Genomic DNA, 16,235 nt, shown 5'->3' with positions numbered 1-16,235 from the left:
AAAAAATGTAATACTGCGTCAGCATTGCGTCACTGTGACGTCAGCAGGTCAACAGGGGCTGGTCCGGGTCAAACCTGACCCGTGGGACCCATACGTCAATGTCTCAGGCTGGTTTGGCTGGATGACAGGTGGGAGCGGTCAATGTCGACTTGACCAAAGTCAAAGCTGACACGTGGGGCCATCGTGATTAAGTTAAATCTAAGCAGGAATAAACTGGGTTTAATTAGTGCGTGGGGCCCATATGTCAGTGAGCTAGGGGTTCGTTCGCCCCATCATTAGTGCTAATGACGGGTCCACATCAGCGGCCGCCGGGGTTAGTCGCCGGTGACCTCATAGCGCGGCGGCGGCTCGCCGGACGGGCGATTCCGGCCACGAGAGCTCGCGCTCTTAGGCTCTACGGAACCAGCGCGATGAGGCGCTTCAGATCATGGACGTGCCTGGCCGTGGGGTGGTTCGTGGTGACGACAACCACGACGACGGCGGGGGCCGGAGCTACGGGCGCGTTCCGATGCGGGGCTGGAGTGCGAAATCGAGCACGAGGAAGGAGAGGAAGTAGAGGGGAGCTCACGACGGGTCGACGGGCATGCTCCGCGGGCTCGCGGGAAGACGAACGGCGATGGGGCGTTGCCGGCGATCTCGGACGGCCGGGGTGGAAGACGACGTCGATGGCGGCGATTCGATGCGCCCCGGGTTGCATGGCTCGGCGAGGACGATGTAGGCGTCGAGGCGGAGCACTAGAGCACAACTGTTGGGCGGGGGAGGGCTGGTGCCCGCGGTGGATGCTGTCGGTGGCGACGAGCTCCGCTCGGTCGTGAGAAAGAGAGAGAGCAGAGAGGGGAGTGAGGTCCAGGGAGAGGAGGGGAAAGCGAGAGGGAGCGCTGGGCATCTCCGTGGCACGTCTGGAGGGGTCGGGGTCGTGCGGCTGAAGCAGGAGGTGGCAAGGCATCGTCGGCGCGCTCACCACGCACCTGTCTGTCCTCCTGGCAGGAGGAAGAAGACCACTCAGCCCCTGGTGGGCTGGGCCTCTTCTGCCAGGTAAGGCCCAGGTGAGGTTTCTGTCTTTCCATAATTTCTGTTCTGTTTTCTATTTTGTTTTTTGTGTTCTGATTTAGTTCAGGCACTAAACTATTTTTTTAGCTTCTGAAAATAATCATCTGGCTATGTATAATATATTCAGAGCCACTCACCAATTTTCAGAATTATTGGATTAGTAAACTAATTATTATGAATATAATACAATTCAAATACTATAGGATTTAACTCAAAGGCCCAAGATAAATACTTTTGAACCTCCAAAAATATTGGTTTGAATTTTATTCTTGCCAATATTTTTTCAAAGCAGAAAAGGAACATTTCCTTGGAAACATTTGAAGCAATTTTTAATGTTGATCATTTTTAGAAATGATTGCTGAGGCTCTCCAATTCCCCAATTCAAATTTGAAAGAAATTTAGACATGATGCATGGATGCAAGAAAAATCAAGCGAGGGCTGATCTGGGGCTGTGACAGCTCACCCCCACTAAACAAGAATCTCGTCCCGAGATTCAAGACGTGAGGTAAGAAGACAGAGGGGGGTACGAGCTAACATGATCTTCACGATCCAAGTTGCACTTCATAAGAACGTTGATTCGATCACCATCTTTGTCTCGATGTCTTGCTCTGAGAACTCAAACCGACAAGACAACAAGAGGAAAGGGAAAACTCTAGAAGGATCGATCTTCTCGAATATCGAACAACTCAGGATCAACTCATGGAGGGAGGCATTGAAACATCTCTCGAGCTGAGAGGCAAAACATGCACCAGGAGGGACGGAAGAAACAATTTGACGAGGGTTTCAAAGTAGCGAGGAAAAATTGCTATGATTCCATAACGGGGCACCTTGGGGAAGGTGACTCATAGAATTATTACCTTAAGTGGCAAAAAGAATTACTTTTGATATAGAGATCATTGAACTCTTTATACCAGCTTAAGGCAAATCACAGCAATCATTTGGCGGAGTTCGAAGGAATGGCATACTCGGACTAGAATGGATGATGTGAACTACCTTATTGAAGACAATGCAAGGGATGATTTGGTTGAGCGTGCTCTCAAGAACTTGAGCATTTCCACATTCATCAAGGTTTTACCAATATCCGTGTCGAGGATCCTGGCAACAGATCATACTACCGTGATGAACAGTGATGGAGGATGCAGGTGCAAAGGAGGATAACACTTTCTCAGATTTCACCTTAGCGAAGCCAAGGGAGCAAAATCTGGATGATCGACCGAGAGACATTTATCACTCCGCTTCTGATGTTCTCCTTGATGTTCTAGCGTAACCCATTAGATGTGGTTTGGTATCTTGAACATCAAGTAGTAGGTCGTACTTCGGGAGCGCAAGAATCCATAAGGAATAACTACGGAAGTAAATCCTACGGAATCCTTATGGGGAGGTGGCCAACTTTATCAATCAGGATACTACAATAATAGGTCTTCTGGCTGGGTGTGTTGGCCACGACACCCACTCTACCGGTTACCGACAGACCAATATTATAGCTCTTGGGAAACGTTCCAACCATCACATCTGCCCGAGATTCAGATCTGGTTGGTGGCAGGATATTCCAGACTCATCGAGTCTAGGAAGAAAAATGAAGGTTTGCAACACAAATCGACGAGATGACGTTGCGAGATTCTCAGGGGATGAACTACGATAGCAAGCTCCAAAACATGAGCTGGGTCTACTACAACATGTGAACACGCTGTCCCAGACAAGCATGACCACATAGTAGTCTTAGAATAAAACACTACCGAGTTCTGATTAGGAACCATCATTGCTGAGAGCGAAGTCATGCACATGTACCTTTGGGTCCTTAAGGAATAGCACTTAAGAACTTCTTTTCCTTGAACAAATCAATCAGTGGCTTGGTGTGCTAGGGAATCATATAGAATGAAGGTTGCAAGTCTCCAGACCAAAGAATACTTCGCACGTATGCATGACTGACTTGGGATGATTCCAAAGGAAGCGAAACAAACTTTCTCAAGTTCACGGCGGCAACTTGCATCATATGCATGTGAACTAGAAGAAGTCACTTTTTCCATCAAAACATAAACTTCATGAGCTAGCACGAGGAAGATGCTTTCAAAAGTTTCCAACGCTAACTTAGATGTTCAACCAAATCATGGAGGAGATAAGGATGTTGTTGATGGGCTCAACAAAAAACCATCTAGGCTTCCATATAGATGGAATTCCACAATTAAGTGAACACGGTGATAGCATTGGTCAGACCAAAAGATGTAATGGTGTATGCTCGAGGAATCAACCACGAGTAAAACAACATTACGAACATCGTTGGTTCTGATTTGATTTGATGATAGCCCACACTCAAATCAAAGTTTGGTTAAGATGATAGGTCCATTAATTGATCACGAGGACCAATCGATGAAGAAATCATCTTTCTACAACACACAACACAAGATATCCCTTTGGAAATGAACTAAGTTAGACAAGTTTTTATCTTCCAACTCTCCAAGTTGTTGTTTAGCTTGACCAACTAGCTCAGGGTATCCAACACAGATTCTTGGAGAATGGGTGGTTTGGAGGAAAACAAACATGATCACGAACTCAACATAGCGGTCAGGTGACAACCTGGTAATACATCCGAGAAGATATTTGGAAAATCACGAACCACCGATATGTTACTAAGCTCGAGAACGATCTTGCTTTTCAGAGCAAGACGATATGACCGAATAAGCAAGGACTGACACTATCCTAACTCATTGATCGAAAAGTGCACCGAAAATAAGGACTAGGTAGCATGATCAATCTTAGGATGATGATTCAATAACCAGCACGCTAAGAATGAGAGTATTGCCATTAACTACCAAGCAACGAGTTGCTCAGAGTATTGATTTCACACATCACGGTTCACTTGTCGGTATTCCGGTTGTGACAACACGGAACCGAGGAATGAGCAATGATGGCGAGAAGTATCACTGCGTTAAGAATTCGTGAGAGATGGTGCAATTCTCATGACAATTCTGACATAAAGGGGGTAATACTCCGAGGTAGAACAGAACAAAAGCTGGTTAGGCATTTGATCTGCGGAATACAACTACTTTGACCCAATCCCAGAGATGGATGAGGTACTGGAGTTTGTTTCTCCTAGTCATTCCGGATTAGAATGGCTTAACAGACCACAAGAATAATAGGCATCGATAACACAAATGCACAATTACGCCTGACTATCAATTGATAGACGAGGGCCAGAAAATAACTAAAGAGGGACAACCCAAAGGAACATATGTTTTTCTGAGTTGTGGATGCATGGATTAGTATGTCGAACAAATTCAACATATTTCTTCCGGATAACCCATGCAGAGGACGAAGGACTAGCAGAGTCACAATATGAATGGAGTACTCCTCAAGAGCGCCCTGGTTGTGATCTTTTGGTTCAAGAGAACTTCTGCCATAAGCAGTTCATGGTATTTGGAAGAAGGAAATACCACGGACCTCGAGGACTGTCGCAAGGTTACTAATACCCTAAAGGAACGAGCAAACACTATCAATCGGAGGTAAGTGGAGTGAATCTTGGGCTCAAGAACCCAGAAATAGAATGCCTACTAATCAAATGGCATCACGGGATGCTTTCGAGAATAATGGCCAGAATCCGCACACTGGGAATGCAAAGCATTGCTAGATTACTAAGTGGTTCTCTAAGACGACTGGGGTCATAATAATAGCTCCAACATATATGACGAGGTAACGGAGTACCTCAACACACTGGTTAGTGTGATTAATCTGGCCCAAGGAACATCGGGAATGGAAAGAAGGGATTTGCAAATGCATCAGACTATTTAGAGACCGGGATGACTCGGACAGCATAACGGCTGTTAATGATCAAAAAGATTTAAGACATCCTGCAAAATGGTGGCGTAACCACTCGATCATCACAATATCAAGAATTTGAGGCCAGCTATGGATACACGGAAGTAGTAGGAACTGAAATGAAGCTCAAGTAACACGTGATCCTGATAGAAAGATGAGAAGCCTAGTTCTTAATCCCCGTAGAAGAGAAGAGGGTGACTCAGATCGGAAGGGCATAAGGTATAGGAGTAAAAAGAGGCTTACGTTCCCTCCCACAATCAATTCCCTTATATAACTAAAGCATTTCTAGACACAACTTCGACCAGTTTGGCTTGGTAATCCTACAGGTAGTCAGGCTCTGATACCAATGCTGTCAGGACCCCGATTCTAAGTCACACCGATCTAGCCTGTAACACCTCATATCACTTTGTGGCCTCACGCACGGTATTCCCACGGGTGTCGCCTTACCATGGCCCGGGACCGTTTGCGCCTTTTGGCTCACATATATGATAGTGTCGCTAGCATCCATATGACAGAGAACCCGGGCCGACATGGCTAGTCGTGAACCCAAAGCGGCACTAACGTATGGGGACAGGCATACATGAATCAACATCGAACGTGTCGGTCAGCAGCGTGTGAATTCGGGCTGTAGCACTGGGCTAACAGGACTCCGGGAACCCGGGCTGTAGCAGGCTAGGCAGGACTCCGGATGTCACCGCGTGACATTTCCCCGAAGGGACAGACACAGGAACGAAGTGAAACACATGCCGGCCAGTCAGGTGTTCCGGAGCAGTAGTGCTGGGCTAGCAGGACTCCGGTGAACCGGGCTGTAGCAGACTACTATGGCTCATGGAAGCACAAGACTACATTTCCCCATAAGAGAGGATACCAAGGATAAACAACTAGGTTGTCGGATCCCACACATACCAAGCATTTCAATCATACACACAATATGCTCGATATGTGCAAATACAACATGGCATCACAACAAGACTCTACGTCTCAGAGTATTTATTCATTAGGCTCCGAAGAGCGAGATATTACAAACATGGGTCTCATGACCCAACATCCAGAGCATACAAGTCAAAGCACATGCGGAAGCTTAACATGTCTGAGTACAGACATCTATAAATGAAAAAGGCTGAGAAGCCTGACTATTTACTAGATCCTGCCGAGGGCACAAGATCGTAGCTGAGGTAACAAGCTAAACGTCGAAGTCCACGCGGAACTACTAGCGAGACTGAAGTCTCTCTGCAAAAACATAAATTAAGCAAACGTGAGTACAAATGTACCCAGCAAGACTTACATCAGAACTATCGACATATGCATCGGTATCAACAAAGGGGGTGGTGGAGTTTAACTGCAGCAAGCCAGCTTTGACTCGGTGGCTATCCTAACTACGACTTCAAGTAACTCTTTTGAGGTGGCGCACACGAGTCCACATATTCACCATATCAATACTCCACTATGGATGCGCTCCCGTCTCCCTACGAGAACGCCATCCATAGCACTCACGCTTATCTTGCGCATTTTAGAGTATCCACTTTCACTTGTCTATGAACTGTTATAGGCAACCCAGAAGTCCTTTACCGCGGACGCGGCTATTCGAATAGATCATATTAACCCTGCAGGGGTGTACTTCGTCACACACGCTCTCACCACTTACCGCCGTTTACACAGCATGTACTCGGCAACCTTCAAGCGGAAGCCCAGCGAGGGTGTCGGCCACAGCCTACCCAAACACTCAAGTCTCTAGTCCAGGTTTATCGCCTATTCAGGTTCCATCCGCAGGGAGTCCGGCCGAGGTTTCCACATACGGCCCCGAACAATGTGTACAGGGTTCCGAGACACCAAACGGGCGCCCGGCATGCCCGGCCACGTGCCTACCGCATCACAGCCCACCCCTCGGGTCAGCGCTGCGCACGGCCTCCAGCATACTACAAACACTAGAAACTACTTGCAACTCCTGGACAGAGGACAAGGGTGATTAAGAAGCCGAGAGGGTCCATTGGTTTCGGGCCCAATGCGTGGTAGTAACTGTATCATGGATCACAAACACAGAACTCAGTTCCTGAGGACGGCTTCAATGCGACAACCCACCATGTACTCCTACATGGCCTCTCACCGCTACCTTTACCAAATCGTGTTCACACACTTAGCTCACACACAGTCGGACATGTTCATCACCATTCCAATTCATCCCCGATGAATCAGACCTGACTCAACTCTAAGCAGTAGCAGGCATGACAACCAAGCATGAATGAGTAGGCACATCAGGGCTCAAACAACTCCTACTCATGCTAGTCGGTTTCATCTTTTTACTGTGGCAATGACAGGTCATGCAGAGGATAAGGGGTTCAACTACCGCAGCAAGTAACAGATGAATCGTTGTTGTCGTAATGCAGTAAAAGAGAGCAGGAGCGAGAGGGTGGGATTGTATCGGAATGAACAAGGGGGTTTGCTTTCCTGGCACTTCTGAAGATATTATAGTTCTTCATCGGTGTCATCGAACTCATCATCGGAATCACGGCTATCGAGAGGGGACAATTACCGGCAACAGAGAAGGAAACACAATCAATGCGATGCACAATATGATGCATGATCATGACATAGCAAAATGAGTGTGTTGGGCTAATGCAACTACAACCAGATGGGTTTGAGCCATTTTGAACCAAAGATTCAACCCCAAACTCATCTTATGAATTTATATAGTGCTTTATCATGTTTTGATATAAACAGCAGGGTTAAGTTGCTTTAACATGCATGAAACCAGTACAGATGGATAGATTGGATTTTTCTGATAATTTTTCATAGATATTTTTTCATAGATAATTTGTTTCATTTGGAGTTATGGTTGAATTTCTATGAATTTTAGAAGTTTTGGGTATTTTTTGGAATTTCCTGATTAAAAATAAATCCAGAAAATGTAATACTGCATCAGCATTGCGTCACTGTGACGTCAGCAGGTCAACAGGGGCTGGTCCGGGTCAAACCTGACCCGTGGGACCCATACGTCAGTGTCTCAGGCTGGTTTTGCTGGATGACAGGTGGGACCGGTCAACGTCGACTTGACCAAAGTCAAAGCTGACACGTGGGGCCACCGTGATTAAGTTAAATCTAAGCAGGAATAAACTGGGGTTAATTAGTGCGTGGGGCCCGTATGTCAGTGAGCTAGGGGGTTCGTTCACCCCATCATTAGTGCTAATGACGGGTCCACGTCAGCGGCCTCCGGGGTTAGTCGTCGGTGACCTCATAGCGCGGCGGCGGCTCGCCGGACGGGCGATTCCGGCCACGAGAGCTCGCGCTCTTAGGCTCTACGGAACCAGCGCGATGAGGCGCTTCAGATCATGGACGTGCCTGGCCGTGGGGTGGTCCGTGGCGACGACAACCACGATGACGGCGGGGGCCGGAGCTACGGGCGCGTTCCGATGCGGGGCTGGAGTGCGAAATCGAGCACGAGGAAGGAGAGGAAGTAGAGGGGAGCTCACGGCGGGTCGACGGGCGTGCTCCGCGGGCTCGCGGGAAGACGAACGGCGATGGGGCATTGCCAGTGATCTCGGACGGCCGGGGTGGAAGACGACGTCGATGGCGGCAATTCGATGCGCCCCGGGTTGCATGGCTCGGCGAGGACGATGCAGGCGTCGAGGCGGAGCAATAGAGCACAACCGTTGGGTGGGGGAGGGCTGGTGGCCGCGGTGGACGGTGTCGGCGGCGACGAGCTCCGCTCGGTCGTGAGAAAGAGAGAGAGAGAGCAGAGAGGGGAGTGAGGTCCAGGGAGAGGAGGGGAAAGCGAGAGGGAGCGCTGGGCGTCTCCGTGGCACGTCTGGAGGGGTCGGGGTCGTGTGGCTGAAGCAGGAGGTGGCAAGGCGTCGTCGGCGCGCTCGCAACGCACCTGTCTGTCCTCCTGGCAGGAGGAAGAAGACCACTCAGCCCCTGGTGGGCTGGGCCACTTCTGCCAGGTAAGGCCCAGGTGAGGTTTCTGTCTTTCCATAATTTATGTTCTGTTTTCTATTTTGTTTTTTGTGTTCTGATTTAGTTCAGGCACTAAACTATTTTTTTAGCTTCTGAAAATAATCATGTGGCTATGTATAATATATTCAGAGCCACTCACCAATTTTCAGAATTATTGGATTAGTAAACTAATTATTATGAATATAATCCAATTCAAATACTATAGGATTTAACTCAAAGGCCCAAGATAAATACTTTTGAACCTCTAAAAATATTGGTTTGAATTTTATTCTTGCCAATACTTTTTCAAAGCAGAAAAGGAACATTAGCAATTTTTAATGTTGATCATTTTTAGAAATGATTTCTGAGGCTCTCCAATTCCCCAATTCAAATTTGAAAGAAATTTAGACATGATGCATGGATGCAAGAAAAATCAAGCAAGGCTGATCAGGGGCTGTGACACCAGAATAGTCCATCTAGCTCCCACAATATTTTTCAGAAGCAACAAAATTGAATTGGTTTCAAAACCAAATTCAAAACACACATGCAAAATAGAAAAAAAAACAGAAACAGAAATGGAAGAAGAGGGAACTAACCTGGCGGCCCGCTGCTGTACCTGCTGGCCCAGCCCACCTGGCCCTCCTGCCAGTCATCTTCCTCCTCTGCCAGTAGGTAGAGGCAGGACAAAGCGCGCTCGCGCCCGAGCGCGCCACGCCTCCACCTGCTTTCCTGCCTCTCCACCGGCGCAACACCACGAGCCCTCTCCACGGTGCCGTCCGGATCGAACCCTCCCTCTCTTTCGTTCTCTCTCTCTCTTCCTCGCCTCTTCACCGCCACGGCCGAACGCTGTTGTCGCCCCCGCTCATAGTTGTCGTAGCCACAGCCTCCCTCTCGCCTCCCCGACGTATCCAAGAGCTCCGCCGCCTCGTCTACGTCCTCCTCACCGATCCAGGCGACCGGAAGGGCACCGAAGCATCGTCCCCGACCTTTCTTCCCCGTCTACGGGCGCCGGATGCCGCCGTCCGATTCATTGTCCTCAACGCCTCCCCGAGCCTTCCGAGACCGTCTTCTACCCCTCTGTGAGCTCCCGAGCATTCCCCCTCCTCCCCGCAGTGAATCTCTTCCCCTAACCAGCCTAGCCACTGGAGCAGAGATCCCCGTGCCGCCGGCCATGGCGTCGTCATGGCTACAGGCGCCGTAGCTTGAACCTGAGCATGTAATCGTGCTCGAGATGATCTCAGGGGACTAAAACACCCCCTAGCTATCCTTCCTGTGCCCCGTAGTGGTCGCCCATGCCATCACCAAACTGCGGCCGCCGCCTAGCTCCGGCCATACCAGCCTCCGGCGTCCGCCCTGCTGGATGCGCCGCACTCACCACTGCCATTAGACGCAAACGGCGAGGCAAATGGTCGCCCATAGCTCAATCCCGAGCGAACGCCGCCGTGGTTTGAGGTTGCCGCTGGCCAAACTCTGGCAAGCTAACGTGGCGGATTAGATTAGTACTAATTATGTTATTAGTCTAACCCTATGACAATGACAGCTGGGCCCCACGACCTAACTAACCCAGGTTTTGATTGTGTTTAGATTAAACTATCCCCCACGGGCCCCACAGGTCAGTTTGACCCGGCCACATCACACGTTGACCGACCCCACACGTCAGTATTGACTTGCTGACGTGTCTGTTGACCCGGCCCCACCTGTCAGCGACACTAACCACCACTGTGTCACTGACTAGTGGACCCCACTGGTCAGGTTTGACCTGGGCCGCTCAGTTGACCGCTGACGTCAGCGTGATGTCATGCTGATGCAGTAAGTCATTTACTGGATTTTGTTTAATTCTAAATAACCAGAAAATCCAGAAAATGATTTGAACTTCAAAAATTCATAGAAAATTCAACTACAACTCCAAATGAAATAATTTATATATGAAAAATGATCAGAAAAATCCAATCTTTCCATTTGTACCATTTTCATGCATGTTTGAACAACTTATACCTTCCGATCAGGTCAAATCAATTAAATGGCATTTGAATTTCACATATGGAGTTTGAATTTGAATCTTGGATTCAAACCAACTTCATTTAAATTGTTGCTAGTTGCATTAGCCCAAATCATAGCATATTGCCATGTCATGAGCATGCATCATTTTGTGCATTGCATTGATTGTGTTCCTTCTATGTTGCCGGTATTTGTCCCCTCTCAGTAGACGTGGTTCCGACGATGAGATCAATTACACCGATGAAGAACTATACTATCTTCAGAAGTACAAGGCAAGCAAAACACCCTTGTTCATTCCGATACAATCCCACTCTCTCGCTTATGCTCTCTTTTACTTCATTACGACAACAATGATTCAACTGTTACATGCTGCGGTAGTTGAACCCCTTTTCCTCTGCATGACCTGTCATTGCCATAGTAAATAGGTGAAACCCACTAGCATGAGTAGGAGTTGTTTGAGCCCGGATGTGCCTATTCATTCATGCTTGTTGTCATGCCTGCTACTGCTTAGAGTTGAGTCAGGTCTGATTCATCGGGGATGAATCAGAATGTGGTGAACATGTCCTACTGTTGAGAGCAAAGTGTGTGAACACGATTTGGTAAAGGTAGCGGTGAGAGGCCATGTAGGAGTACATGGTGGGTTGTCTCATTGAAACCGTCCTCAGGAATTGAGTTCTGTGTTTGTGATCCATGAAACAACTACTACCATGCATTGGGCCCTGAAATATGACCCCGCTCGACTTATTAACCGCCCCTGTCCTCTGTCCAGGAGTTGCAACTAGTTTCTGGTGTTTGTAGGATATGTGTTGGAGGCCGTGCGTAGCGCTGACCCTAGGGGTGGGCTATGATGCGGTAGATACACCATGGCACGGTGTACCGGGTGCCCGTTTGGTGTCTCAGGAACCCTGCACACATCGTTTGGGGCTGTGAGCGAAACCCCGGCCGGATATCCTCGCGGATGGAACCCGGATAGGCGATAAACCTGGACTAGAGACTTGTGTGGTTAGTCAGTCATGGTCCACACCCACGTCGGCTTTCGCTTGAAGTCTGCCGAGCACATGTCGTCTGCAGGCGCTAAGTGGTGGAAACATGTGTGAAGAAGTACACCCCTGTAGGGTTATAAATGATCTATTCGAATAGCCGCGTCCACGGTAAAGGACTTCTGGGTTGCCTATAACAGTTCATAGACAAGTGAAAGTGGATACTCTAAAACTCGCAAGATAAGCGTGAGGCTATGGATGGCCTTCTCGTAGGGAGACGGAAGCGGATCCATAGTGGTGTATTGATATGGTGAATTGGTGGACTCGTGTGCGCCACCTCAAAAGAGTTACTTGTAGTCATAGTTCAGGATAGCCACCGAGTCAAAGCTGGCTTGCTGCAGTTAAACTACACCACCCCTTTTTTTGATACTAATGCATATGTAGATAGTTCTGATGTATGTCTTGCTGGGTACATTTGTACTCACGTTTGCTTAATTTATGTTTTTGCACAGAGAGACTTCAGTCTCGCTAGTAGTTCCGTGTGGACTTCGACGTTTAGCTTGGTACCTCAGCTACGATCTTGTACCCCCGGGAGGGTCTTGTAGATAGTCAGGCTTCCCAGCCTTTTTCATTTGTAGTTGTCTGTACTCAGACAAGTTAAGCTTCCGCATGTGCTTGTTGCTTGTATGCTCTGTATGTTGGGTCATGAGACCCATGTTTGTAATACTTGGCTCCTCGGAGCCTAATGAATAAATACTCTGAGTCGTAGAGTCTTGTTGTGATGCCATGTTGTATTTGCACATATCGAGCATATTGTGTGTATGATTGAAATGCTTGGTATGTGTGGGATCCGACAACCTAGTTGTTTATCCTTGGTAGCCTCTCTTATGGGGAAATGTAGTCTGGTGCTTCCACTGAGCCATGGTAGTCTGCTACAGCCCGGTTTACCGGAGTCCTGCTTGCCCAGTTACTACTGCTCCGGAACACTTAGACTGGCCGGCATGTGATCCACTTCGTTCCTTTGTCTGTCCCTTCGGGGAAATGTCATGCGGTGATTTCCGGAGTCCTGCTAGCCTGCTACAGCCCGGGTTCCCGGAGTCCTGTTAGCCCAGTTGCTACAGCCCGGATTCACACGCTGATGATCGACACGTTCGATGTTGGTTCATGTATGCCTGTCCCCGTAAGTTAGCGCCACTTTGGGTTCACGACTAGTCATGTCGGCCCGGGTTCTCTGTCATATGGATGCTAGCTACACTATCATATACGTGAGCCAAAATGCGCAAATGGTCTCGGGCCACGTAAGGTGGCACCCGTGGGAATACGGTGTGTGAGGCTGCAAAGTGATATGATGTGTTACATTCTAGATCGGTGTGACTTAGGATCGGGGTCCTGACACTGGCCCACGGAAAGCCTGTTAACGACATGTCCGTATATAGCCCATATACGGCCCGCTTACTACCGACCCGTTACGGCCTATCGGAATTAAGCCATGTAGCTTCATCTGGGCCTTCCAATATGATTCCAGCCCGTTGTAACTTCCGGCCCATGTATGGCCCATGATGTCTTTCGGCCATATGAGGCCCTTTGTAACTCTCGGCCCATTAAAGGCCCGGGATGAAACTAGCCCATAATGAACAGTGTATCGCTTTATACCCATTAACGGCCCATTATTCTGGTAGCCGTTTCTAGCCTGTGTTAACTTTCGGCCTTCTAAGGGCCTATTTATTCTTGGGCTCATTTTTAGAATTCGGTAAGATACGGTCCGTTTCTGGCCTGTTCCGTTTGTGGGCCAAATACAACCCGTGGTTACATTCGGCCCGTTTGTGGCCTGATAACCCATTGGGCTGTTTTCATAGCGTTATCAAATACGGCCTATTAATGGCCCGTTACGGTCCATGAATAGTACGACCCATGTTTGGTGAAATGATTATACGCCCCGTAAAAGGTCCATGGATCCTACGGCCCGTAGATGACCAATGGATCCTACGGCCCGTAGAAGGCCCATGGATCATACGGCCCGTAGAAAGTCCATGGATCCTACGGCCCGTAAAAGGCCCATGGATCCTACGTCCCGTAGAAAGCCCACGGATCCTACGGCCCGCAGGAGGCCCATGGTTACAACAGTCCGTGTGTTGCCATGATTATTGTGGCCTAGTTACCAAAACTAGGTTATTGTGGCCACTAAAAAACACGGAAAAAGAACTGTAGTGACTACAAGCAAACAACTAAACAAGACAATAAGGAAATGAATAAGCAAGCAACTAACACTAGCCTATTACAGCTATTACACATATTACATCCACTAGGCATCAAAGTTCGCCAACAATGCAAATATTGGGAACAAAGCAGCATATTACATACACCTGCCATCCAAATTGGCCACCAGTGCAAATAAACGCAGCAGCAAAACAAGTCCATAACTGAAACAACTTAAGAAGTGCTCAAGAAACGTTATCCTGGGTATCCACGATGCTGGTAATAAGCTTAGAAAGCTTATTAGCTTTGTCTTGTTTGGCGCTAAAATCCTCCAACGCTTGATGTTGCACCAGAAAGTGTGCATCTGAATGCTCCAGGGACTTCTGCAGTCCTTCCGCTTCTTGTCGCAGCATAGCTGATCGATGTCTTTCAGCTTGTAGTTGGATTCAGATAGTGAGTTTGAATAGCTTGTGCAAGCGGTAGTGGCAAGTAACTCGAACAGTAAACCAAGACAGGACTTTGGGGTTGCCTCACTGTCTTCAAGATAGTTTTCCTTAGCTGTTTTATCAGCTTTGTTGGAGACCAACAAGGATGTCTCACGATCCTGAACCTTATCTGCATTACTTCCTTTATCATTGCTTAATAAGGTGCTCTTCCCCAATATTCTATCAGCATTCTAAAAGAAGAAACAAGCAGACACATAGCAGGTTTAGCATGTACTAGTATATGAAACTCATTTTGGTGAACCAGTTCATTAGTAAGGTGGACAAGATTAAAGTACCAAGTCTTCTATTGCCAAGTAGTACATTATAAAAGCATCAAACAAACATATATCTATGTCCTATGGTCACTGCATTGTCTTGCCAAATCAAAATAGAGACACGGTTCAAATCATATCAGTTCAAGAGAAAAGCAGCACAGAAAGAATACAAAGCGTGGGAAACTAAACGGCACAACAAGATTTCAGATGGGTACCACGGGTCTACATGTACAACAACACTATTGGCCCTGTTATGATGCTAGTAATGTGCATGATATGAGAAGTCAACTGTATACACAATTGAAATTGAGATCAACAAAGCTATTTATAAGAGCAAACCTGTTAAAGAAACATGCGTAAACATACCTGTTGTGCCATTGGAGTTTCCATTGGATAGTTCAATTTAAAAATATGTTTGTATGAGTAAATACAGTGATACAAGAGCAAAGCAGTATGCATGATAGTAATGGAATCTTAAATGAGAACAGTTGTTCTTCAGGTTTAAGCACTTGTTCTCCATGAACAGAGTACAGTAAGACGCAAGCATATAGTACTTAAAATAAAATGAGCTCATAGACCTTACCACATTCTTGGTTCGGGACCAGTAAAGAACAAGGCGTTCCCAGTCATCGTCCAGTAAATGTGTCTCAGGAGAACGTAAGGGAATTTGATGAGTTTCTTTGCCAGTGAAGTACGTTTTCTTCAGGTAATTCCGATAGTGCCACCAAGCATTTTTGAAGATAGCAGAGGTATTACCACAAGTTACCTCATCCTGAGTTACCAAATTGGTCCTTCTCTATAGAGAAAAATGGGAAACTTTTGCTGTATCATAACCATCATGGACGTAGAATGTATGGGACAAAGCAAAGTAATTGCCATGAATAACATTTTTACACATAACTCCTTGACAAACACCTGCAACTGGCATTTTCCTTCATCTTCAGTATAATATTTCCATGATGGGAAGATACGCACATAGGATTTAACAACATCAAATGCGATAGATGCCAAACTATGAATGGCTGGTTGTGCTTCCTCCACAGGAATAGGTGTACTAACTGGTGGAGCTGGGGTTCGTCGTGGTAGTACTGGCGCTTTAGGCACTGGACCTGCCTTACTAACTGCTCTTGTTTGGGAGCACTGTGGTGGAGATGGTGCTGTGTCAACAGGAACTGGGTTACTATCTGCTGGGTTTGGGGTTAGATTGGGTGAAGCTAGTTCTCTGTCCATCGCAGTAGGGGTAAAATCTGCGAGAGTTTGGGTTATGTGTGGTAGGGCTGGTTCTCGTGCATGTACAACTGGGGTGCTATCTCCACCAAGAGGTAGCACTGTTTTATTTGAAGACCGTGTTTTTACTCCACTAGATACTGCCATCACCCCGCTCCAATTCAAATGGCTGATAAACAAGAAACATAATTGAATGTACAGACAATGTATGAGAGACAGATGCAATAGATAGTGTGGAAAGAAGAGGGCATTAAATAATTGTCATGTATATTGTTTAACTA

This window comes from Aegilops tauschii, chromosome 6, assembly GCF_002575655.3.
Source record: "Aegilops tauschii subsp. strangulata cultivar AL8/78 chromosome 6, Aet v6.0, whole genome shotgun sequence".
Taxonomy (NCBI): domain Eukaryota; kingdom Viridiplantae; phylum Streptophyta; class Magnoliopsida; order Poales; family Poaceae; genus Aegilops; species Aegilops tauschii.
This window is presented reverse-complemented; position numbering follows the sequence as displayed.